Source organism: Colossoma macropomum, unplaced genomic scaffold (assembly GCF_904425465.1).
Source record: "Colossoma macropomum unplaced genomic scaffold, Colossoma_macropomum, whole genome shotgun sequence".
Lineage (NCBI taxonomy): Eukaryota > Metazoa > Chordata > Actinopteri > Characiformes > Serrasalmidae > Colossoma > Colossoma macropomum.
The window spans coordinates 40,106,248-40,129,383 of record NW_023494790.1 but is presented as its reverse complement, the minus strand read 5'-3'; the positions used below and the strand labels follow the sequence as shown (position 1 = coordinate 40,129,383).

General features: G+C 41.4%; 1 long non-coding RNA gene across 1 annotated transcript in view; it reads left to right on the top strand.

The window, feature by feature from the left end:
- The window catches only part of LOC118809807, a 51,909-nt gene that overhangs the window by 19,566 nt on the left and 9,207 nt on the right, over positions 1–23,136 (top strand). Inside the window, exon 2 of the long non-coding RNA XR_005007386.1 lies at positions 3,716–3,815. This is a non-coding gene — a long non-coding RNA (uncharacterized LOC118809807). The remainder of the gene's footprint in view (positions 1–3,715; positions 3,816–23,136) is intronic.

The following is a 23,136-nucleotide window of genomic DNA, read 5'->3' as shown; positions in this document are numbered from 1 at the left end:
GCACTGCAGTAACACTGATGTGGTGGTGGTGTGTTAGTGTGTGTTGCACTGGTGCAAGTGGATCAGACACAGCAGTGCTGCTTGGATCGTGAGAGCAGAAAATGCAGCTAACTTCTCAGACTGAACTTTGGAAATATCCCTCCAAGTAATAAGAAGATGAAGAGTGGACACAATAATAATATTTATAACTAAATTATATTTACAGTCAGGTCCATAAGTATTTGGACACAGTTTTTGTACTAGTGTGTTTGTACACCACCACAATGGGTTTGAAATTAAGCATTCACGATGTGATTGTGTGAAGTGTGCAGACTTTCAGCTTTAATTCAAGGGCTTTAGGAATTACAGCCATTTTTACATCGTCCCTCCATTTCAACAAGCTCAAAAGTAATTGGACATCTGACTGATAAACAGTTCCATGGGCAGGTGTGGCATGTTTGCTTGTTAGTTTTGTGACAAATTAAGGAGAAAAGGTCCATTGATTGGCACATTGTCCTATTGAGTCCAAGTGTTGAATATGCATTTGGTAGCTGTTCATGGGAACTCTCAATATGTGGCCCAGAAGGTGTTGATGCAAGTGAGGGGGGCCACAGTAAAACAGATCTCATAGAGATAGCTGAAACTTTAGGAGGGGCCAAATCAACAGTTTGGTGCATTGTTAAAAAGAAGGAATGCACTGTTGAGCTCAGCAACACCAAAAGGCCTGGAAGACAACTAAAGTGGAAGACCGCAGAATTCTTTCCATGGTGAAAAAAAACCCTAGTCTAGTGAAGTCGAGGACGTTTAGAGGAGGTTGGCGTATCATTTTTTAAAGTCCACAATCATGAGATGCCTTCATAAATGTGAGTATAGAGTTTTACTTCAAGATGCAAACCACTGGTAACAGAAAGGCCAGATTAGACTTATAGTAAACATCTAGTAAACCAAGATTAACTTGTACCGGAATGATGGGAAGAGGAGAATATGGAGACGAAGACGAAGGGCTCATGATCAGAAGCATACTGCATCATCTGTGAAACATGGTGGAGGTAGTGTCATGGCATGGGCGTGTATGGCTGCCAGTGGAACTGGGTCGCTGGTTTTATTGATGATGTGGCTGCTGAAAGAAGTAGCAGGATGAATTCTGAAATGTATAGAGCTCTACTTTCTGCCTAGATTTAGTCAAATGCTGCAGAACTGGTAAGACTGAGCTTCACAGCACAGATGGATAATGACTCAAAACACACCGTGAAAGCACCCCAAGAGCTTTTTAAGACAAAGAAATGTAATATTCTTAAATGAGTCAGTCACCTGAGCTCAACCCAACTGAGCTGCCTTTCACTTACTGAAGAAAGACTGAAGGCAGAAAGACTCACAAACAAGCAGCAGCTGAAGGCACTGCAGTAAAGGCCTGATGAAGGCCTGGAAACTCAGTATTTGGTGATGTCTATGGGTTTCAGACTTCAGACAGTCATTCACTGCAAAGATTTGCATCCAAATATTAAAAATCCTTGTATTTATAATTGTTTGTCCAGTTATTTTGCACCTGTGACACTGGAGGGACTATGTAAAATGGCTGTAAATGGTTAATGCAATATTTTGTTAAACACCTTGAATTAAAGCTACAGTTAAAGTCTACACTTTATTCACATCTTGACTGCTTCATTTCAGATACTTTGTGGTGGTGTACAAGGGCAGAAAAATAGTGTCACTGTCCAAATACTTATGGACCTGCAGTTGTTGAGGCTGTTCATGTTTGTTAAACGTTTTCTGTTTTGTTTTTTTTTCCTGACACTGAAAAAAGAATAACTGGTTCTTAACAGCCGTTTAGACTGGAAGTTAAATAAAGGAGGGGTGGTCTCTGAGTTCTGCACAGTGCTCTGTATAATTTGCTGCATTGTTTTTTCTGCCGTGCCTGTTTTACTGCTATCTTTTCCTAACAAGCAAGCTTAAGATATTGTAGGCAGTGCTTTGGCTGTTTCTGAATTAAATTACATGGAAGAACAGCACTGAGCCTGTGTCTTGTGTATATAATGGGTTTTTGGGGAAACGTTATCCTCACCAAAGCCACTGTTGTACTTTAGGATGTGTGTGTGTGTGAGAGAGAGTTCAGATTGAGCAGCCTGTTTGCATTACTGATGAGCTGGAGTCAGACACAGGCTCTTTCAGAAAAGACTTTTTATTGCACTTTGCCAGCAACGGTTTCAACTTTGAAAGCAGAAATCCAGAAAAAAAATATTCAGCAAAGCAAAAAAAAATCTAAACTTTAGTCTCGAAACTCTCAGAATCTCTGACAGGCCTGATAAACTGTACAACAAACGCAACCACATTGTGTGAGTAAGTCTCCAGGTGCCAGGGATCGCCTTAGGAAGCATCTCACCTGAATAACTCAGTGAACCCCCCCAAACAAAGTTACCTGCAGGTCCATCCACAGTGTAATTCACTGTGCGACAAAATAGGCCTCGATGCGACCGCAGTGCTCACACTGGCCCTTATTCATCGGGGTTGGGTAAATAGAACGCAGATTTGATGGTCTTTAAAGGCGTATAAACTGCGTCTGATTCATACTTTCGTACGGAATGGAAACAAGTGGAGATTTGAGCTCGATCAGCTTCAGTGCGTGAAATCAAGCGCCAGTCTATTAGTGGCTCCATTACACATCATTTACATAAGGCACGCCCTAAATCATGCAAGGGAGGCAATAAAATGACAGCGTTCAGCAGCTCGTGAGCCAATAGGTGGAGTTTCAGTTCACTGAGTACACTGCTCCCCCTACTGACCAAACTTTATAGTGTTAAAATTATGACCACTGGAAGAATAAAATGTGAAATAAACAAAATGTATAAGATTTTGTGATTGTGCAGTGTGATTATTTTCCTAAACTCTGTATTATTGCAGGACATGACGCTAGCAGTGTTTTGTTTTGTTTTGTTTATTTTGTGGGCGGAGTCAGTACTATAAGCAAAAGCACAGTGTAATATTCCTTTAAATGGAACATTGAATTTTTGCAGTGTTTGTTTATAACAGTGTGTTTGTAAAATAAATACATATCCTTTTGTACTGGATTGCCATGAGCACAAATTAGTGGTTTTAATGTTATTTTCTATTTTTATGCTTTTTTATTAATATTATAGATGATATTGATAATAGTTTTGGTTGGTTAAATCAAGCAGGAAGTGAGGCTGCATCCCTGTCCCTCATGGCCACATGGTGAGCAGTTAGATCCCATTGTTTTGAAGTAAATGTGTCCCAAAGTCTGAAAATCAGTGTGGAACATTAAGAATCGTCATATTTTCTGCAGTTCAGCACTTTTTAGTGTTTTAATGTAAAATATGATGATTTTCTGTGTGAACGGCTGTTCAAAGCTGTGTTTGCTGGTCATGAACTGGCTGAGTTTCTGAGCTCAAAATGAGCTAAAATTGTCACCAAAACAGTCACAGCTGAACATTTGGTAAAGTTTGGGTAGAGTTATGATTGTTCTGGTAGTGATGAAATAGGATGTTCAATAATTATTTTAATAAAATAATCATAATTAAGGTTTAGAGTCACTCAAAGCAAAAGGATTTTAGTCTAAAGTCCCAAATGTGTTTCAGCTCTGACTTTGAACCAGTTCAGTAGAATCATCCATACATTCTTTTCCCATAAAACAAAAACAGTCAGATCTCTATCTGGTGTAATGTTGTGAAATGTGTCCCCGGATGTTGTAGTTTAATCACGAGTCTATTTCTGTGTGCAGGTGTCTCTCTAGCCCCCACTACCCACTGCCGCCATGTTTAAGAACAGCCTGAAGATGCTCCTGGGGGGCAAGGCCAACAGGAAGAGCCGCAACAGCACCGGTCAGTCTCACCTCTCTCTCACTGTGCTGTTCATCACTGAGCGGTTCTCAGCTGTGGGAGATGCAGCACTAGTCTCGACAGCCAACTCACATCTCCTAAACGTTTACCGTAAAGCCGTCTCAGCCTTCCGCATTGCTAGAAAACATGAAGGCTGCATTTTCAGTCTAGACTCCCCTGAAGACAGCTGACCTTTCGCTGTGAGCGGAGTGATTAAATGACTAATGTGTAGGTGTTTGTAAAAGTTTTCTCTTCTAATTCTGAACTTGACTTGGGTCAGAAAATAATTTGAGTCATGCTTTCATTTAAAAGATCTCGTGAATTACAGTATGAGCACCGTTGTTCAGACAGAGCGTTTCTTGCGGTGGCTGTCAGATCTGGGTTACAGAGACAGCCGTGAGAGCTCGCTGGCAGAATCAAAGAAGTCGACTTGCAAAGCATCTGAAATCCGTGTGATCCAACAAATAATTTTGTAGGTTTTAACCTTGTCACATCAAGGATTCCCCGATGTAGCAATGTAATCGCTGTATGGTATTATGTTATATTGTGCGGACCTAATGAGCCTTAACAGAATTTAATCGATATCAAAATTGAAAGTTCATGAACAAACTTTAAGTTGGCTTGATAAAAGCTACCGGCATCTTAGCAACCATCTGGGATAACATAGCAACTCCTTAGCAACCGCTTAAGATACCATAGAAATAGCCCAGTAATTGCCTAGCAACAGCCTAGCAACATCTTAGCAACAACCCGGGATGCCATAGCATTGATCTAACAACACCTTAGCAACCACCTAAGATGCCATAACAATAGCCTAGCAACATCTTAGCAACCAGCTGGGATACCATAACAATGACCTAGCAACATCTTAGCAACCACCTGAGATAATATAGCAACACCTTCGCAACCACCTGGGATGCCAAAGCAGTGATCTAGCAACACCTTAACAACCACCTGAGATACCATTGAAATAGCCCAGCACCTTAGTAATCATCTGAGATTCCATAGCAAGGGCTTAACAACACCTTAGCAACCACCTGGGATGCCATAGCAGTGGCCTAGCAACACCTTAGAAACTACCTAAGATGCCATAGCAACAGCCTAACAACACGTAGCACAAAGCAACAGCCTAGCAACACCTTATCAACCGCCTGGGATGCCATAGCAATGGCCCAGCAACATCTAGCAACCACCTGGGATACCACTGCAATGACCTAGCAACATCTTAGCAACAACCTGGGATACCATAGCAATGGTCCAGCATCCTCCTAGGATTTCCTACCAGCGGTTTAGTCAAACCAATCTAAAGCTCTTTCATGAACTTCGTCCTTCTAGTTTAATCCGTTAGCAGCAGTGCTGAACCTGGGAGATACAGCTCACCACAGTTAAGAAATGAAAGGAATTATAAACGAATTCACAGAGAGAGCAGATTTAACCTCATGTTAACTCCATGTGTCCACCTCACCAAACGCTGCTGCGACCACCCCATGTAAGCTTACTTGATTTAATTGAGCACTACAGTATTTTTAAGCCCTTTATGTGTTTATCCTGCTACTATCACTACAACCCCATTTCCAAACTGGGACGCTGTGCAAACAAAATGCAATGATGTGCCAATCATTTAAATCCTATATTTCATTGAAAATAGTACAAAGACAACATATCAGATGTTGAAACTGAGAAATAGTATTTTTTTTTTATATATATATTTGCCCATTTTGATATTGATGCCAACAACACGTTCCAAAAAAAGTTGGGACGGGAGCAGCAAAAGGCTGGTAAAGTTGTGTAATGCTAAAAAAACACCTGATGGTTAATTGGCAACAGGTCAGTAACATGATTGGGTATAAAGAGCATCTCAGAGAGGCGGAGTCTTTCAGAAGTAGAGATGAGGAGGGGTTCACCACTCTGTGAAAGACTGTGTGGGCAAATAGTTTCTCAACATAAAATAGCAAAGAACTTCTGCTTTTCATCATCTACGGTACATAATATCATTAAAAGATTCAGAGAATCTGGAGAAATCTCTGTATGTAAGGGACAAGGCCAAAAACCAGTACATGCTGGCCGTGATCTTTGGGCCCTCAGACAGCACTGCATTAAAAACAGACATGATTCTGTAGTGGAAATCACTGCATGGGCTCAGAAACACTTCTGAAAACCACTGTCTGTGAACACAGTTCATCACTGCATCCACAAATGCAAAAAATGTTAAACTCTAAAACACAAAGAAGAAACCATAAATAAACAGGATCCAGAAACGCTGCCTCCTTCTCTGGGTCTGAGCTCATTTAAAATGGACTGAGGGTGAAGTGGAAAAGTGTCCTGTGGTCTGATGAATCAACATTTGAAATTCTTTTTGGAAATCATGGACACTGTGTCCTCCGGGATAAAGACCACTCAGCTTGCTATCAGTGCACAGTTCAAAAGCCAGTATTCCTGATGGTATAGGGGGGCATTAGTGCACATGGTATGGGTGACATGCACATCTGTGAAGGCACCATTAATGCTGAACGATATATACATGTTTTGGCAACATATGCTGCCATCCAGATGACGTCTTTTTCAGGGAAGGCCTCGATTATTTCAGCAAGACAACATTAAACCACTTTCTGCATGTATTACAACAGCATAGCCTTGTATTGAAAGCGTCCGGGTGCCATACTGGCCTGCCTGCAGTCCAGACCTGCCACCACTGATAAGGTTTGTCGCATTATGAAATGAAAAATGTTGCAAATGAGACCCTGAACTGATGAGCAGCTGAAATCCTGTATCAAACAAGAACAGGAAAACATTTCACTTTCAAAACTACAGCAGTGTCTCCTCAGTTCCCAAACGCTTACAGAGTGTTGTTAAAGAAGAGGTGATGAAACACAGTGGTAAACAGGCCCCCGTCCCAAACTTTTTTGGAAAGGGTGTCGTTGGCATCAAATTCAAAATGGGCATATATTTTTCAAAAAAACAATAAAATTTCTCAGTTTCAACATTTGATGTGTTGTCTTTGTAGTATTTTCCTTTAAAAATATGGTTTTATATGATTTGCATATCATTGAATTCTATATTTATTTACATTCTGCACAGCGTCCCAACTTTTTTTGGAAATGAAGTTATTGGTGCTTTAATTTTTTGAGCGTCTGGATAATAAACACAAATGATCCACTCGAGACAAAGACTATTAGCTAATGTCAGCGTCTGCCGTAATCAGCCTGTTTCTCTCTTCTTACTCACACAGACAGTCTGTGTAAAGTGAGCTTTTCCAGAAACACTGTCATTTATAAGAACTTGTAGGTTGATTTAAACGAATACTCCAGCACTTTCAGCCCAGTCTGTTTCTGCTGCCTCTGTAGAGTCGATCTCCACAGATCTGTTTTCTCATACTTAGAAAAGAACAGTGATGACAGAGCAATAATAATAAATAACGATTTAATTGAAGTCAGTGGGCAGACGCTGTAGCAGTCCCTGCTGGTGCAGCACTGCTGTGGCAGGTAGAGATCTGAAAAAAGCTGGAGTATTTTTTATTTTTTTTGATCCACTGAGGCGACGTGTCCAGTTGTGATTTGTTTTGAATAAGCAGCTCATGCTGAGATGGAAGGCTGCGGCAGGCTCAGAGGCAGGTCATTAGCAGGCAGTGGAGCGGTCGTCTCTGAAGCTCCGGGCTGCAGCTGTAGAATGATAGAAGAACAGCCTCGAGCTCTGAGGGTCTTCACTGACTCTGAAATCTCTCACAGAGTCAGAACAAGAAGCTTCATCGCTCCTGTTTCTACACTGTCCACTTTGTAGTTCTACAGTTACAGACTGTAGTCCATCTGTTTCTCTGATACTTTGTTACCCTGTTCTTCAGTGGTCAGGACCCCCATAGGACCCCCACAGAGCAGGTACTATTTGGGTGGTGGATCATTCTCAGCACTGCAGTAACACTGACGTGGTGGTGGTGTGTTAGTGTGTGTTGCGCTGGTGCGAGTGGAACAGAGTGGAACAGCAGTGCTGCTGGAGTGGTTGTACTAGGAGGGGTTTGGTTGTACTGGGAGGAGTTCTGGTTGTACTGGGAGATGTTTTGGTTGTACTGGGAGGTGTTTCGGTTGTACTGGGAGGGATTTTGTTTGTACCGGATGGGTTTCGGTTGTACTGGGAGTGGTTACGGTTGTACTTGGGGGGGATTTTGGTTGTACTGGAAGGGGCTTTGATTGTACCTTTAGGGGTTTCAGTTGTACTGGGAGAGGTTTCAGCTGTACCGGACGGAGTTTCGGTTGTACTGAGAGGAGTTTTCAATGTACAGGGAGGGGATTCGGTTGTACTGGGAGGAGTTTTGCTTGTATTGGGAGGGGTTTTGGTTGTACTGGGAGGGGTTTCGGCTGTACTAGGAGAGGTTTTGGTTGTACTGGTAGGAGTGTTAGTTGTACTGGGATGGGTTTCGGTTGTACTTGGGAGGAGTGTTGGTTGTACTGGGATGGGTTTCGGTTGTACTGGGAGGGGTTTCGGCTGTACTAGGAGAGGTTTTGGTTGTACTGGGAAGAGCTTCGGCTGTACTGGGAAAAGTTTTGGTTGTACTGGGAGGACTTTCAGTTGTACTGGTAGGACTTTCAGTTGTACTGGGAGGAGTTTTGGTTGTACTGGGAGGGATTTTGGTTGTACTGGGAGGAGTTTTGGTTGTACTGGGAGGGGTTTTGGTTGTTGAATGTATGTTGGGGAGACGGATGTGTTTACGCTGCTATAACGTAGCTCAAATGCGTCTCAGTCCACCTCCTGAAGCGGTCTGACTGATCGGTTTTGTATCCTGTGGCCTCATCCAGATATAACCCTGATGCTCATGAAGACACATGAAGTGCCCAGGTGTAAACCGGGTCATACACACACTCAGCGGATCAACCGATATATTTAAAAGACACTTTGATCTGTTTGGATGGAGCCAAAAGACTTGCTTGAGCAGATTTCAGATCAGTAGATTAAACTGGCAAAACAGCCTCTTTATCCTGCGTCAGATTCCATGTTCGACAAATTCCCCTCCTGAGTGAGGAGAGCCGGTTTAGCTTGGAATACAAATCAGTGAAGAGTAATTTCACCTGTTGAGACTCTGAACACATCTTTGAATTGATTCTATTGCAGCGTTTTTAGCTTTGAACACTGCACTCTTAAAACAGATGGTTCTTTAAGGGTTCTTCAGTAAGGACAATGGTTCCAAATAGCACTAAAAAGGGTTCTTCTGTTCTTACAGCACACTTTAAAAAAGATTTTTCTTCAAGGGTTCTTTAGTAAAGCCAGTGGTTATATATAGAACCATGAACACTCAAGGAACCTTGTGCATGCTTTGCATGATGAAATGGTTCTTCAGATTGATGGAGAATGTGTTGGATATGGTCCTATATAGAACCATTTTCAAAAAGGTTCTATATAGCACCAAAAGGGGTTCTGGTACTGTGACTATGTAAAGTTTGTATCAATAGCAGAACCCTTTTTGGTGCTATATAGAACCATTTTTAAAAAGGTTCTGTATGGGACCATTCACAGCACATTCTCCATCAGGCTGAAGAATCACTTTACCATGCAGAGAACCATTTAAGCATGAAGTTCTAAATGGAACCGAAAACAGTAGAAAAACCATGTGTCTCTATTTACTGTGAATTTTACAAAGACATTTGTAATTTACTAATGCAAAATTGACATTGTTTAGTACTGAAAATTCATTATTATTTATTTTTTAATTGATGATTATTTAATTTAAATTATTCTTTCATGCTGATGTATAATTCTTACAATTCAATTATTGAATACAGTTACATTTTAAGATGTTAAAATTTGATTTTTATAGATTTCATTTTTTATAATAAAAACATTTTCCAATGTAGAAATCTTGATTAAAAGTTAAGAGCATGTTTACAAAACTATTTCCTGTTATTATCCAGCACTTTTTTCTGCTTTGTTTTAAAGAATTTTGCATTTCTTCATTTCTTTGGCTTTGTTTCTGTTGGCAGCCAACCCGGGCTTCACTTGGTGGGTGTTTAATATGTATGAGCTCATTTGCATGCTGATTCTGATTGGATCTTGCCCAGGACACCGGTGAAAATACAGCAGCATTAAAGAGACGCCAGCTCTCTAATCACTGCCATGCATCTTTATGAATAGCTCTTGTTTACCGCGCCGCATTTTGCGTGACGCTGCACTGTTACCACTGACTTTATGAATCTGGCCGCTTCTTCTTTATGAGTCACACCGATGCTGTGTCCCATCTGTGCGCTCAGCACTGATTTTCACTGAGTGTGTTTACCTGCACTTAATAATCTGATAACTGCAGGAAATCAGACTGTGTCAGTAACTGGTTCAGTGTGTTTTCATGCACTTGAGTAATCAGATAATGGGGAAACTCCGGGTCTGCATGAGTCAGGCAGTAATCGGATTTCTGCTTTAGAACCAGCCAAAAAACAGAATAAGACAAGACGTAATGTAGCGTAAAGCTCAAACTTTATGAGCAGCTTTTTGTTAAACAATAAGCCACTTTACCAGAAAATATGAACATACATCATCTAGAAGATGAAGAATATTTAAATCCTTCATTTTGTCAGGCATGTATTTGGTTTTAGTGTCACTCCAAAAGTGTCTTGTGGGTGCTGTGTTAGACGGCGCTCTGTTTTCACACATGCTGAGAGAAACAAAAGAAATCTGAGTAAGAATGCACATGCACTGAAAAACCCCATTACTGAGCTCAAATCCAGCCTCTTTACCAGATCTCTTAATCGGATTTATAGACCTTAATCTGACCTAAGAAATCAGAGTGTGTGTTCACATGACCACTTGAATAATCACGTTGAGTAATGCAGAAATTCGATTATGATCAGATCACTGAAAGCATGTAAATGCACTCACTGTTTTCTGAGTGTAAACTCGGTTTTGAAACATCAGATGGGTGCAGTCCTCCCAGCCTTTTTGATAGTCAGTGTTTCTGGATTGCTCTGTGTGTGACTGAAACTTTAAGCTCTGCTCCTCACGTAAAATGAAACTGGTTTCATGCTTGTGGCGCCACCTTTCCCAGCGAATCACGGCAGACGCCACGGCTCAGAGCAATTAGCCCATATCACTGAGCTCCCCACTCAAATAGAGCTGCTCTCCAGTTGGGCTCCATCTCATCTCCTCACATCACCCTCCAGACTGCTGATACCGTCTCGTCTCTCAGACGCAGCTGCAGATCACTCTGTACACTTCAGCCAGATTAAAGGGCCACGGTTGAGCACGGGTGCTCGAGTACTCGGATGACTGTTCTAACTGATCACATTTGAATACTGAGATCACTGTTCGGCTACTCGTTATGTTTCATCACAGACAGGCGGAGAAAATGTACAGACCAGCAGTTCTGTGAAACACTGATTTCATGTTTTAAAGGACTCAACGAAAAAAAAGAAAATGGCTCTATATAGAACCATGAACACCCAAGGAACCCTTTGCATGGTGAAATGGTTCTTCACATTGAGGGAGAACGTGCTGTGTGTGGTTTTATATAAAGGCTTTTTGAAAATGGTTCTGCATAGCACCAGAAAGCTTGTAACAATATGAGGAACCCTTTCTCCATCAGTCTGAAGAACCATGTCACAATACAGAATTAAGAACCCTTAATCATTCACAGGTTTCTCTGCATGTTCTTAGAACAATTTTCTTAACTCAAGAACCCTTGAAGAACCTTCTTATTTAATGTATGCAAACTAAGCTGCAAAAACGGCCCGTTTGAGATTTGTTGCTTTTGTGATGTCACAAGACTAACACATTTACATATCTAGACCTTTTCATCCTGCCGCACTTTAGCTCCACCCATTTACACTGATGTTATAAGGAGTGTTTCTAGCACTGCTGCACTGCTGTGTTTTTTCAGCCTGGCTAAAGTATCGTTTCTGTGATCGAGTAAATAATTATAGCAGTGAGCAGTTGAACATGGTCCACATTTGTGTGCTTGTGAACGAAGGCTGCATTTCAAGTCTTTTACTTTGTACACTCGCAAAATTAAACTGAAAAAGTGACTGAAAACACATTTGTCAGATCCCGCTGGTGTGGGTTCATACCGGTTTCCTCTCTTTCAGTCATGCACACAACAACGCTTGAGTGCTAACAGCTTTGAATGTGAAGAACATTCAGGCTTCATGCCTTTTTCAGTAAAGAGTCCTGCATAGAGCTGCCGCCACTGTTTTACATTCCTAACAACTAGATGAAACACTGCTTAGACTACGGCTCGTATTTGCAGTACAAAATAAAAAAAAGCTATTAATTGATTCCTACTTCCTAATTATGTTGGTAGTTAATCTAATGTGAAAGGGCCTTCAGTCCAGCTCCTGAAGTCGTAACCAAAGAGAGAGCTCACTAGTTTCCACGAGGAAAAAGTATGAATTGGACAGTTCTCTTTTGAATGCTGTAAGATTTTTGTTTTCAACCAAAACGTAACAATGAAATTAGACTAATACTATAATACTTACAGAGTTTAAACTCAACAAGCATTATGATTCTATTAAATGAACTAATTAAACAAACTAAAAACTGCAGACATTCTTTTTTTTTTTCTCCAAAATCATAAAGCCTCTCTGAAGGCCTAGAAGACCCTGAGGGATCTGGGGATTTTAGAGATTTGATTAAAAAAGAAATGTGCCAGTAGTGTTTTAGACACATTTCCTTACAGACAAAATTAGTCAAAAACAAAACAAAAGAGCCAAAATCCTTTCCACTTTGGGCCTCACTTTGGGCCACTTTGGGCCACACTTTGGGCCACTCTTTGGGCCTCACTTTGGCCCACCCTTTGGGCCTCAATTTGGGCCTCACTTTGGGCCTCACTTTGGGCCACACTTTGGGCCACACTTTGGGCCACTCTTTGGGCCTCACTTTCGGCCACACTTTGGGCCTCACTTTGGGCCACTCTTTGGGCCACACTTTGGGCCACACTTTGGGCCTCACTTTGGCCCACCCTTTGGGCCTCAATTTGGGCCTCACTTTGGGCCTCACTTTGGGCCTCACTTTAGGCCACACTTTGGGCCACACTTTGACCACACTTTGGGCCACACTTTGGGCCTCACTTTGGGCCACACTTTGGGCCGTCATGCCATAGATCTATTGTGAACGTTTGAAATGTTGCACACTGAGGCTGTGACTGAACCCTGTTTATTTGAGATGGCATGTTTGCTGATGTTTACGTTTCTCTGGACCATTTTGACTTCATTGCTTGGCTCCCATGGCAACAAAGATGATGGCAATGGCAGCAAGGCAGGCGCATCGTCACGCAAAATGCAGCGCGATAAACAAGAGCTATTCATAAAGATGCATGGCAATGATTAGAGAGCTGGCGTCTCTTTAATGCTGCTGTATTTTCACCGGTGTCCTGGGCAAGATCCAATCAGACGCAAGGCAGGCGCAGTTAGTGGCGTTTCTCAGAAAGGTCAGAGGGTTATACCCACCTTTACTATGACGTCATCCCTGGCCACTCCTGACCTCATCATTGAGGGCTGCTAAAGCTAAAGCTGGCCCGTATCGTCTGTGGCGTCACCAAGGCAACAGCGAGATGAGAAGAGCGTGTTTGTTGACCTCGCTCTTGCTTTGTAATCACGCTTAGCAGCGGTGGTGACACTTTAAGTTCTCTCTCTCTCGCTCTATCACTCACTGTACTTCTGAGTTGCACTTGTTTAGCACTCTTGACCCAAATACCACCAATGACCCGGTCACCATCACACAAACGGATGGATAAACGCCTCCTCAGTTTCTCATTTTCGGCCATTCATTCTTTCCCACATTGATAATGAACATAATTACATGCTTTAACCCTTAGAGGTCATACTCAACCCCCACCATAACAAAAGCATGCTGTATTCTATACAAACCATTTCTGACTCTTTTCAGAAACGAGCAGAGAAACTGTGTGGAAAGTGCTTTCGATTCGTACCACGTTGGTGTTTATGAGCAGAAGAGGAGATATTTTGTTGTGCTTTGAATCTGATTAAGATGTTATTCTCTGTATAGTCTTGATTTGTGGAAAGCAATAATCAAAACAAACCTGTTGATACAGAATGCACATCGACTATATAAATACACAACTTACTCTGTAATTGAATGTATTATTTATTTAGATTTTGAATGGTGTAATATAACTACAGCAGTAATGACACTCAACCTGGTCATTACTCATATTGAACATGTTAATAATGTGTTAATGCAATAAGTTATTAACACCACATTGTCCGTAGTACTGCAGACTGAAGCCCAGCTGCTGTATGCTGTGTGTCCATCTAATAGAATCAGTGATTATAGCTCTCGTTCAAAGTCTTTTAAAGCGACCCTTTCAGCACCTTCAGCAGAGAACTCTGGACAGATGCTTGTGGGAGAACTATGGGTAAATCAACAAGCAGCAAACTAACAAAAGCAGCAGCTCCAGTTCCCCTCAAGATCCTCCACTGTAACAAGAACCCACGAGCTGAATGAACAAGAGTGAGAGATACAATCACAGAGGAGCTGAACCACGAACTGTCTATACATATATATATATATATATATATGTGTGTTGTGTGTGTGTGTGTGTGTGTGTGTGTGTGTGTGTATAGCTAATTTTTGAGATTGTAGTATGAACATTGTAGAGTTTTTTACTTGTTTTAAGAAATAATGCTTCGTTCATTAATGCTTTGTTAAAGTTTAGAATAAATAGTCCATCATAACTATGACCGAGAGGTGGGGCTGCATTGAAATGAACTTGAAAATAATCTCTTGAATGAATGTGTATGTTTGTTGTACATATACATATATACATGTATACATATATATTGGAATAGATTATTTAACATCAATATGTACAGTATTTAATGTGTGTTTTTGTGGGGCCCTATATATACACTCATTGCCTGTGTATATGATATAGACACAATTGGTTGGAACGTGTGGACACTTGCTCTCACTGGACATTACTGATGAAAACTTAAAACAGTGTTCACTCTGTGGAAGCATGTGGTTTCATGCTCAGGTTCTGGATTCAAAATAATGTTACTGAATTACTGTCATAAATAGATTCTGATGAAGGTGATTTTGTCAAAGTTGTGTGAATAAGACAGATGTGACTATTCAGTATTACTATTAATTGAACCTACATGTGAGTTTTTGTATTTAATGTTGATGAGGGTAAAATAGTGAGAAATCTGACAGAATACATTTTGTCTTTGGGGACTATTTTGCCCCACAACGTCCTGCACATATCCCTCCACCATGAATGGATTTAAAACAAAATACACTTTAGGCCAACATCTTCTCAAAACTATCATAAAACTGTCTCAGTCATCAGGCAGTGAATTCATAACCATTTCCTGTAGTAACTTTCTGTGAGGGAGCTTTTAGAGGTGGACGTCTGGTTCCTATCACCACCACTGTGAACAGTTCTGACTCTGTTTCTCTAGAACAGAGCGTTTCACACCAATCCACTCTGAATGACTCTGTTTACATCATGACTGTGGAGATCCCCTTTAATGTATGTCCATAGATCATAAACGATGGCCTACTTCATCTATTATTCATGTGTTATGTCCCAAGGCTTTTTCTTCCGTTTATTTATGTTTTTATTTATGCTACTGAATCAGTTTACTACCTCGAATGTTCACAAACGTCTTTGTGGTTTACCTCAAGCTTTCAAGCATGCCCAACACCAACAGAGAACCAATATAGCCCGAAAGGCCTCGATACGATCTCTCCAAGGATTTATTTAATATCCATTATGGATGAGGTTAAGCTCGACATACGGTATTCACGGCCGGGGATTTCATACAGATATTCTATTATATGTCCAGACAGTGCTAATATTGTGTGCCTATAGCTTAACATTATCCAGACAGGATATTGAACAGATCCAGGAGAGACCGCATAATACTGTTTGAAGACGGTTTGGTAGGTGTATTAGATTTATGTTGTACTTAATTCACTTTCTTTCTTCTTTTTATTTCTCACACCTACTCACATCATGTGCTGTGGAATGGAAAACAAAAGAGAAGGAGAGGGCTGTGGGTTTAAAGGCATACTTTAATATTTTGTCCAGCAGTGATGTGTACTGACGTGTATCGTTTCTCTTTATGTTGCCAGATTCATAATAAAGTCAAATATCGCTGTTGTCGGAAGAAAACCTCGTATCTCCATTTTTGTCATTTTTCTGTTTTTGGCATATTTTGAAAATACCTGTTATCCTTTATGTTGTGAAAATTTCATGATAAATGGGCCAAAAGAAACGGCACAAAATGACTTGGAAAAAATTCTGGTTCCATTGACTTACATTAAAAGTAAAGTATGTTTTTTCCTTCTCCTGTAAACATATATATATATATATACATACATATATATATATATGTATATAGTATATATATATATATACATACACTGTTGTGTGTGTATATATATGATATATATATATATATATATATATATATATATATATATACACAACAGGGACAAAATTATGTCGACACCCATCCTAATTATTGAGTTCAGGTACTACAGTTGCACTCATTGCTAACAATCAAGCACATAGCCATGCAGTCTCCATAGACAAACACTGGCAGCAGAGCAAGTCACACTGAAGAGCTCAGTGACTTCAACCATGGCACTGTCATAAGATGCCATAAGTTAGTTCTGCCGTGCTAGAGCTGCCCCGGACAACTGTAAGTGCTATTATTGAGAAATGGAACTGATTAGGAGGACCACCAGCTCAACCACGAAGTGGTAGACCACACAAACTCCCAGAGCAGGGCCGCCGAGTGCTGAAGCATGTAGTGTGTAAAGTCAGCTATTGTCTGTTGCATCGCTCACTACAGAGCTCCAAACTGCCTCTGGAAGCAACACCAGCACAAGATCTGAGCATCAGGAGCTTCATGAAATGGGTTTCCATGTCTGAGCAGCTGCACACAAGATCACTATGCGCAGTGCCAAGTGTCAGCTGGAGTGGTGTAAAGCGCTGCCACTGGACTCTGGAGCAGTGGAACCGTGTTCTCTGAGTGATGAATCACCTTCTCTATCTGTCAGTCTGATGATGAATCTGGGTTTGGTGGAGGTCAGGAGAACGTTACCTACCGGAATGCAGAGCCAACAGTACAGTTTGGTGGAGGAGGGATGATGGGCTGGGCTGTTTTTCAGGACCCTCAGTTCCAGTGAATGGTGATGGTGATGCTGCAGCACAAAAACATTTTACACAGTTATCTGCTTCCAGCTTTGTGTCAGCAGTTTGGGGAAGAGCCTTTCCTGTTCCAGCATGACAGAGCCCCAGTGCACAAAGCAGCTCCGTAAAGACATGGAGTGACCAGTTTGGTGTGGAGGAACTCCAGTGGCCCTCACAGAGCCCTGACCTCAACCCCACTGAACACCTTTTGGATGAACCGGAACGTTGATTGTGAGCCACACCCTCTCGTCCAACATCAGTGTTTGACTTCACAGATGCTCTTTAACTGAATGGACACACATTCCCACAGACTCTCTCCAACATCTTGTAGAAGCTTCCCAGAAGAGCCACAAAGGGAGCCACAAAGGGAGGCAACTCCATATCAATGCCCATGGTTGTGGAATGGGACGTCCAACAAGCTCATGAAGATGTGATTGTTAGGTGTCCTCATACTTTTGACCATACAGTTTTTTCTCATCAAGCTTAGCTTAGCATAATGAATGCAAGTCTGCAGGAATACTAGCCAACTCTTTTTTTGAAGTAACCCAGTAGATAAGCAGTTAGCAAGGTTTTAGTGCTTAAGTTATGATTAATGGACACAACTTATATTCTAATGTAATTTAATGTTTACCTCAGGTGTTTTGAGAAATTCACAACTGGTGACCCTTCTAAAAAGGAAGCAGTGCTAAAGTAATAAGTGTTGCTAACAAGATAAAGCCGAGATAATCAATAAAATTAATAACATTTTAATATGTAATGTGCAGCTTTGTAACCCTGCAAATCACTAAATGTCTTGTGGAATCTGTTTCTCCGACTGTCTGAGGAGCTAGCTAGCTCATCCTGTAATCTTCCATTCATTATGCTAAGCTATGCTAAGCTGCGCTAAGCGGTTTCTACACTCCTCAAAATTCCTCAAGAATGGTTTTGAAGAATTCAGCTGGTTTATGCAAGAAATATTGGATTTCATTCCCAAATGCTGAACGATCCCTTTAATGGGTGTTAACCCGCCTTGTCAGAGCTTTCTGACATTTTCATCTTTAGCGTCTGTTCATTCTTCCTGTTTTTTATCTGTTTTCCTTCTGTCTACTTTTGTGTTTTCTCTTCTCCTTTATTCTCTCACATTAAAGGGAATTCCACCAAAACAGAGTCATTCAGAGTGGTTTGGTGTGAAACGGTTCAGATGTCTTTACAGTGGTGGTGATAGGAACCAGGGGTCGCCATGACTACAACACAAATATAGACATTTTATTTACTATCCAGAACCACCAGTGAACCTACACGAGTCTTCTGAGTTTATATGGAATGTTGATGATGGAAAATAGTGGAGAATCTGAAATAATAAGTTTTTATAAGTTTCATTAAGACCCTCTTCAAGAATGATTTAATAAAGACAATGATTCTTTATAGAACCATGAACACTCAAAGAACCATTTGGTTCTTTGATAGTGGAAAAATCTCAAATCTTTGTGGAGTATTTTGCCTCATAATGACCTCTTTGCAATAACTGACTTTTAAAAATGCATTTTAGGCCAAAGTCTTATTTCAGAACTACCATAAAACAGTGTCTCAGTCATCAGGCAGTGAATTCATAACCATTTCCTGTAGTAACTTTCTGTGGGGGAGCTTTTAGAGGTGGACGTCTGGTTCCTATCACCACCACTGTAAACAATCCCGACTCGGTAAGTGTTTCACACCAAACCACTCTGAACGACCCTGAGTTCCCCTTTAATTCTGTTTGTTCTTTTGTTTTCTTGTTGATTGTATTCAAGCTCCTTCCCCACGTCTCTCTCTGTCAGCCTAAATATCATCCTTTCAGAAGGTCACTGTTGAGTTGTTAATGGTATTGTGGTGAAGCTTTTCCAGATTAGGTCAGGCTCATCTGCTTAGGTAGTTTTATTAGGGTCAGATCTCTCTCTCTCTTTGTAAATGGAGGTTATTGGAACTTTGTTCCAGATTCCACTATTAAACTGAAAATGCTCTGTTGCTTTAGGGCTGCTGAATTCAAAGGGGAACTCCACCAATTTTTCAAAATTCCTGCATGATTAAATGGTTGAGCTGTAAACTGAGTCATTCAGAGTGGTTTGGTGTGAAACGCTCTGTTCTAGATAAACGTACCGAGTCAGAACTGTTCACAGTGGTGGTGATAGGAACCAGACGTCCACCTCTAAAAGCTCCCTCACGGAAAGTTATTACGTTACATGGTTCTAAATAAGCTGCCTGATGCCTGAAACAGTAGCTTTAAGACGAAAACTTCAGATTCTCCACTATTTTCCATCATCAACATTCCATATAAACTCAGAAGACTCGTGTAGATTCACTGGTGGTTCTGGATAGTAAATAAAATGTCTATATTTGTGTTGTAGTCATGGCGACTACTGGTTCCTATCACCACCACTGTAAAGAAACACACCAAACCACTCTGATTTACTCCCTAGAGCACTCCAACTCATCCCAAAGGTATTGGATGGAGCTCCATCACTCCAGAGAACACAGCTCCACTGCTCCACAGCCCAATGCTGGAGGGCTTTATATACACACACACACATTCATTTTCTAGGTTGCTTATCATTCTGGGTCGTGGGAGGAGCTGGAGCCTATCCTAGCAGTCATTGGGCGGAAGGCAGGATACACCCTGGACAGGTTGCCAGTCCATCGCAGGGCGGACGGGGCTTTATATAATCCCATTAAAACATTTTAGGTCTGTTTTGTACCCAGAATCATCAGGCTATGATGTACAGATATATATGCTGAGTTTACGCCCATTTAAAAATACACTTATCGTTGCAGGTGAGATTCTGTCTGTTCTAAAGTTATCCTCCTGTCGAACTGATGAGATGGAACAACATCTGGCTTCTGTTAAAGCTGAGTTGTGACACGCATGCTCAAATTAGCACTGAAAATAAGTCAGGAAACAGACGGAGCATCCAGAAACATCCAGAAACAGCTGTTAGCTTTAAAAAAATCAAAAAAGGTTTCTACGGCCTGCGCTGTTAGAAATAAAGGTTCTGTTCAGGTACATTTTACGTTCATCAAGGTACAAACAGTGTAAATGTTCCCTCAAAGCTCCAACAGTGGTTTTAAGGTCTGATTGTGAACCTTAAATAAGTTTTTCCAGATGAAAAGTTTGTATTTGTACCTTTTCATAACCGAATGTTTTAAAACAGAACAGTAAAATAAAAGCCTGGAGACGAGACGAGTCAGTACAGCTTAGAACATATCAGTTCAGTGGATTATGGTTCAGTTATGTTCCCTGACTAAAGGTACTGAGATGGAGCCTTGAGGGAACCACAACAGTGACAAGAGGGGAACTGACCCAGTGACAGTTTAGTACCTTTATTTCTGAGAGTGTGGAGCACAGGCTCTACTGAAGTCTGCGGGCTCTAAAGTGTCTGAGCCTGGTGGCTGTTTGTCAGACTGTCACTGAGGAAGTGGTGACCTTTTCTCTTTAAGCGTGTTATACTGCAGCGGTGGATTAAAGCGGAAAACCGCTGAGTGTAGAACTCGGATCTGTTACGGTTGTTTCGGAATTGCTTGTGTTCATTAAGTTAGCATAAATGATGGATTCACAAATAACAACCTTATTTCCATCTGACAGGCACTGAGTAGTGCAAGATTAAGGGTCACTTATATCCATTACAGGGAAACACAGTGGTCAGATCGCCCCCTGCTGTTTACACTCAAAACATAGGTTAAAGGGGAACTTCACCGATTTTCCAAAATTCCTGAATAGTTAAGTGGTTAAGATGTAAACAGAGTGGTTTGGTGTGAAACGCTCCATTCTAGAGAAACTTACATCAAGTCTTCTGTTAAAGGTACCCAACATTTTCTCTCTCTCTCTCTCTCTCTCTCTCTCTGCTCTCTTTCTCTCTCTCTGTCTCCCTCTGTCTCTCTCTTTCTCTCTGTTCTCTCTCTTACTCCTCTCTCTACTTCTCTCTACCTCTCTATCTATCCCTCTTTCTTCTCTCTCTCTCTCTGTGCTCTCTCTCTCTTTTCTCTCTCTGCTCTCTTTCTCTCTCTCTCTGTCTCCCTCTGTCTCTCTCTCTCTCTCTGTTTTTTCTCTTTCTCTCTGTCTGTTCTTTCTCTCTCTCTCTCTGTTCTCTCTCTCTCTGTTCTCTCTCTTACTCCTCTCTCCCTCTGTCTCTCTCTCTCTGTCTGTCTCTCTCTCTCACTACTCTCTCCCTCTCTCTCTCTGTCTGTTCTCTGTCTCTCTCTCTATCCCTCTCTCTCTCTCTCTCTCCCTCTCTCTGTCTCTCTCTCTCTCTCTCTCTCTCTCTCTCTGTCTGTTCTCTCACTCCTCTCTCCCTCTCTCCCTCTCTCTCTCTCTCTCTCTCTCTCTCTCTGTGTCAGTGTGTCTGTTCTCTCTCTCTCTCTCTCTCTCTCTCTCCCTCTCTCTCTCTCTCTGTCTGTTCTCTCTCTGTCTCTCTCTCTCTCTCTCTCTCTCTCTCTCTCTGTCTGTTCTCTCACTCCTCTCTCCCTCTCTCCCTCTCTCTCTCTCTCTCTCTCTCTCTCTCTGTGTCAGTGTGTCTGTTCTCTCTCTCTCTCTCTCTCTCTCTCTCCCTCTCTCTCTCTCTCTGTCTGTTCTCTCTCTCCCTCTCTCTGTCTCTCTCTCTCTCTCTCTCTCTCTCTCTCTCTGTCTGTTCTCTCACTCCTCTCTCCCTCTCTCCCTCTCTCTCTCTCTCTCTCTCTCTCTCTCTCTGTGTCAGTGTGTCTGTTCTCTCTCTCTCTCTCTCTCTCTCTCTCCCTCTCTCTCTCTCTCTGTCTGTTCTCTCTCTCTCTCTCTCTCTCTCTCTGTGTAGAGTGCAGTGTGCTGTAGAGCTGCAGTGATATTCATTCTCTCTCTCTCAGGATCTTTAATCATACTGTGAAGGATTTGTGAAATATTTGCGTACAGATATGAGCAGTAATGAGGCAGAGCGAGAGTGAGAGAGTGAGAGAGAGGGAGATAGAGAGTGAGTAATCAGGGTTTGGGCGTGCTCTTGTCTGAGCAGATGTCTGTGTTATTGCAGCTCTATCTGCGGTGATTCATTCAAGTGCATCTCTTTAAAGTTTAAAGCGAGTCTGCTGTAGATCCGCCGCTCTCGTTCAGGAACGCGCCCAGCAGACGCTCCGTCACATTCCCACGCAGAACACACGCAGACAGGAACCGGCTCCTCTCCGCAGGCCTCAGAGATGATCTTAAAGGGGAATTCCACCCACTTTTCAAAATTCCTACATAATTAAGTGTTTAAAATGTATATAAAGTCATTTAGAGTGGTTTGGTGTGAAATTCTCGAGAAACGTACCGAGTCAGAATCACTCTGTTTACATCTCAGACAGGCATTTTGATCTGGTCTGCCCCTTTAACTTCTCTGAAGCTTGTGGATGTGAGTAATAGGCACACAGAGAGATTTATAGGTGTTTTGCATTCATTGACTTTATGTGTCCTCATTTATAAGTAGGACCTGACCGATATATCTATTGCATGATACCAGTTTTTCTTTCCCAGTACCAAGATTTAAACTGGACATGTCAAACTGGGGCCTTTCTGTGTTTTGGCCCACAAGGACTGGAGCCTGGCGCATGGTTTAAACCTCGAGAGTCGTCTCGTGCCAGTGTCTTTCGCGTAGTAATTCAGGAGTGTTCTGCAAAAGCAGACCACCATGGTTAACACCGCCTTTTATTTTGTTCCTTTTCCACTCTGAAGACCGCTTATGGTGTTTATGAGGTTTGTGAGATTTGTGTGTGTTTGTTTGAGTGGGCGGGGCCAAACTGCTGTAGGCTGAACAGGTGGATTGCAGCTTAATTTTTCATATATGGACTGTATATGTATATGCACTGCTGGGGAGTCAGCAGTATATTTTGAAGCTTTACGTCACACTCATTGAAAAAAAATGGTTTTCATTGATAGATAGATAGATAGATAGAGAAAGACAGAGAGAGAGAGAGAGAACTTTATTGACTCCAATAAAGTTCTCTCTTGACTAAAACTTACATATATTAGGCAGAAATTAAATAGAAATAGAAATAGACATAAATTAGGCAGAAATAAAGAATTAGACTTAAGTTAGAGTAAAGTGTGAGAGAGTATAAGTAAAAGTATATCTGTTTGCATATTTACATAGCATATAAGATGAGAGCAGGTGTTGCACTAAATGGTATGAGGTAGTATAAAATACAATGAGTATAAATATGACTATGAATATCAGCAGT